We start from the raw sequence: 4,256 nt of genomic DNA on the forward strand, positions 1-4,256 counted from the left end.
CTGTTTCAAATAGGTATGTTGTGGATGAAGAAACTGATCCCCAAGAATTTAAGTGACTGACACGGGGGAGCCGCCTCAGTATAGAAATTTTGAGTCTCTTTTTCCCTCGTTCCTTAGCTCCCTGTCCTTGCTCTTAATCACTTTATTTTCAATTTGCCAAAACATTTAATTAGAATGATAATGAATAACGAACAAATGAGTCAAAAAAATATGGAATGCTTCACAAATTTGCATATCATCCTTGTGCAGGGGCCGTGTTAATCTTCTCTGTAGCATTCCAGTTTTAGTGTATGTGCTACCAAAGTGAGCACTTAATCACTTTTCACATCAGTTTCTTAATCCTAAAGATTGCTCCTAGCCTGAGTCATAGAATGTCTTTCATCCCTGCTTCAAATACCTACTATTTAGCCTGTGACTTCAGCTTGTTGATTGTAATCATTGTAGCCCAACATTCTCCCCAGGTCATTCCAGCCCCAACTCCTGGGTAAACAATGCCGCCTGAAATGAATCCAAATGGACTTTGAGTCCTGCTCCTTGGGCCAGTGCTTTTAATCTATTAACTAAAATCTATCTCTCCTCATCTAGGGACCATCGGGATACAAATGATGCCCCAGCAAGGCTTCCAGTGCACCCCAACCAAGGAAGGCAACATGGTCTTCCAGACGGTTCTTGAGCCCTCTTCCTCTCATCTAAGATCAGATAGAGCAAGAGTTCTGTGGATCCCTGATAGGCAGGGACAATGACCACATTCAGCCGGAAGTAGATACAAAAGAAGAGACCTACTGTCCCTCAGCTTCCCACAGAGATTTATGGGGATCATGCTTCTCAAGGGAAAATGAGGCAGGCAGTTACAGATAAAAAGGGGGTCTCCAGACATTCCTACATGTTCAACATGGCCTACAGAGAGCGACTGTGCAGAGACCTCCCAAAAACCTCCCCTCTACACCCAAATTTCTCCCTTATCTGCCATAACCATTAACCACTGTGAAGACACTAGAAGACACAAACTATCTAACTAGGTTAGACCAGTCACTCACACCTGTGCAGTAAAGGTTACAACGACCTTCATCTCACCTTAGCCTCATTATACCATCATTACAATATCATACGTGTGCCCAGAAGTTCATTAATATCATTATAACAGACTGAATTCTGGGAAGGAACATGCACAGTCTAAAAAGATGAGGTAATAGTCGCTAGTCAATCACAGGTGCTAATCAAGTGGCCCCATACCTGGAGAGGAGTAGCCTATAATAGAGAATAAATACAACCACTGTGGGGACAGAGCCAGGAGTGCAGTTTCCAGGATCTCGGCCTCACGTGGAAAGGTGCTGGCTCAGGTAGTAAATGGCCATCAACTGTGATTGGATGGCCATCAGCTATGGCTAGTTGGCCGTCAGCTGTAACCAGTGAGCCATTGGCCATTAATATAACTGGCTACGTTAGCAGAAAATGGGGGCTAGCAAGAAGATGGTGGCTGAACTAGCAAGAGCAGATTGCAGTTAGCACGGCGGATTGCAGCTAGAGTCGGTTGGTTGGCAGGCAGAGAAGTAGACAGCAGGTTGCAGGTCGTGTGACTCCAGCCTCCAGTGAGACTATAGTGGTATAACTCCCCTATTTATGGCTCTGTGGGTGTTCCTTTTGGGCCTCACCATATCCTGCGTTCTTATGTGGGGAGTGGGACAGGAGACTCCGTGTGACACCCTGCACGACACATGGCACAGCAAGCAGGGTCTCCCGCACGACACTTATTCAATGGCACAACTCCTGTGGTCTATTGGCTGAGCGGCACAGGCAGCATGAGCCCCAGACTTAGTTGGCCTCCAGTTTCACTATCACAGATGAGAAAATAATGCTCATTATCACACATTTTGTAAATGGTTTTAATCATTAGGAAATAAAACCACATTGGTGACTTGTGGTTTCTCATCCAATATGTATAGAGCTTGAAGTTGTCACTTCCATCCTCACAACAAGAAAGAGGCTGAACAAACTGAAAGTCAACACCACTTCTTAGATCTATCAGAGAACCGAGGTCACATGGCAAACTGCTGTCCTGAAAACTGGACAGACAGGAGGATGCGGAGAATCACAGCTTAGACAGGGAGCAAAAGCCGAGGAGCAAAAGCCAATAGCAGGAGCCAGTATCAGTATAAACACTTTAAACTATAATTAGCAAATTCCTGGAAGCTCAGTACACATTAGCTTGAGAGTTAAAAATCCCCAGACATCATCAAAATGGTGGCGTGAGGTGAGCCTCTGTAAAGCTCCCCTGGAATTTACAACTAATCGAACAACAATAACTCCACAAAGGACTCCCTGCACAGCAGACAGGCAAGACGAAGAGACCCCTACTGAATTCACCTACAGGTGGGCAAATCGCGCGAGTGGGGGAAGGAGAGAAGGGAGAAGTGCGGATACGGAGCCTCAAGGGCACAGGACGCAGACCTAGCTCAGTGCGCCGAGCTCGCTGCTTCCCGGAGCTACCGCAGCTGCGGGAGAGGGAAGAACTCAGACTGCTAGGGCTCCGCTTACGGCCCTAAGGGCTGAGGCAACAGCATATAACACGGCTGAACCCAACGCTGAAGGCAGAGACCTCAGAGAAAAGACTGAGAGAAGAAGGCTGAAAACAGTGGTTTAAGCCCTCACTGCCGAGCAGAGAACGGAAGCCTTAGGCACTGAGACTAGCCGCCCCCTCCTTACCTTCCCAGAGCTCGCCCCGCCCCCACCTGCCCAGTGCTAGAAGCGAAACAGTAGCAGTGTCAGATCAAAAGAATAGAATATTTGCTGTTCTGAGAACTGTGGACCGCAGACAGATTCGCAGCTCAACTAGTTACGGTAAAGGGGAGGGTGCTGTGGAAGCAGGACCGGCTGTGGTGGTGGTCGCCGCCATTGCTCTGGGCCACCTCTAACAACTCACCCCGCCCCTGGCCCCACCTATCTGTGTGGATCCCTGCAGGAGTAAACAGAACTGCTAAAACATACGGGCTCTAAATCTGGTGCAGGAAGAGTTTTGGAACTTTAAAAGCTCTCCACATACCTACACGGACACTGCGCCCTGTGACTCAGGCGAACTATTAACAGAGGAGAAGCCCATCTCCCAGGGATCCCCCCCATTGTGTGAGAAGCTGGAATAGTGCAGAAAAAACATAGCACTACCCTGTGAGAGAGAAAAAAAAGGCTGCAGTCGGAGAGAAAATAAAACATTCTACCAACAAGTATTGGAAAACAAAAGAAAGACCTCTTCCTAGCAACCTGTTGCAGAAGCCACTCCTGTAGATGTCTAGGTAGAGAAATAATAAATCAGTAATTGCCATGAATAACCAAGGCAACAAGACAGCTCAGAAAGAAAGTGAAAAGTCTCCAGAAAAGGAACTTAAAGATATGGAAATATGTGACTTAAATGACAGAGAATTCAAGATTGCAGTTCTGAAAAAACTCAACGAGATGCAAGAAAACACAGAAAGGCAGTTTCATGAACTCAGAAACACAATCAAAGAACAACATGAGCATTTTACGAAAGAGATTGAAATTTTAAAAAAGAACCAAATAGAATTTCTGGAGATTAAGAACTCAATAGAAGAAATTAAAAATGAAATAACCAGCTTAGATAGTAGAGTTGACAAGATAGAGGAAAGAATCAGTGACATCAAAGATAGAAACCTAGAAATTACACAGATGGAAGAAGAAAGAGATTTGAGACTTAAAAGAAATGAAAGAACTCTACAAGAACGTTCTGACTCCATCAGAAAGAGCAATATAAGAATAATGGGGGGCCGGCCTGGTGGCTCAGGCGGTTAGAGCTCCATGCTCCTAACTCTGAAGGCTGCCGGTTTGATTCCCACATGGGCCAGTGGGCTCTCAACCACAAGGTTGCCAGTTCAATTCCTCGACTCCCGCAAGGGATGGTGGGTTCTACCCCCTGCAACTAAGATGGAACACAGCACCTTGAGCTGAGCTGCCACTGAGCTCCCGGATGGCTCAGTTGGTTGGAGCATGTCCTCTCAACCACAAGGTTGTCGGTTCGACTCCTGCAAGGGATGATGGGCTGTGCCCCCTGCAACTAGCAACGGCAACTGGACCTGGAGCTGAGCTGCGCCGTCCACAACTAAGACTGAGAGAACAACAACTTGAAGCTGAACAGAACCCTCCATAACTAAGACTGAAAGGACAACAACTTGACTTGGAGAAAAGTCCTGAAAGTGCACACTGTTCCCCAATAAAGTCCTGTTCCCCTTCCCCAATAAAATCTTAAA

The 4,256-nt window shown here is 46.5% G+C and overlaps 1 non-coding gene across 1 annotated transcript; it reads right to left on the reverse strand.

Moving 5' to 3' along the window:
• Nucleotides 1-204: 204 nt before the first annotated feature.
• LOC141570347 (U6 spliceosomal RNA) lies at nt 205-311 on the reverse strand. Its single transcript, XR_012494342.1, has one exon. It is a non-coding gene; the product is annotated as a U6 spliceosomal RNA (small nuclear RNA).
• Between the last annotated feature and the right edge of the window lie 3,945 nt (nt 312-4,256).

The sequence above is a fragment of the Rhinolophus sinicus genome, linkage group LG02 (genome assembly GCF_036562045.2).
Source record: "Rhinolophus sinicus isolate RSC01 linkage group LG02, ASM3656204v1, whole genome shotgun sequence".
In the NCBI taxonomy this organism is placed as follows: Eukaryota; Metazoa; Chordata; class Mammalia; order Chiroptera; family Rhinolophidae; genus Rhinolophus; species Rhinolophus sinicus.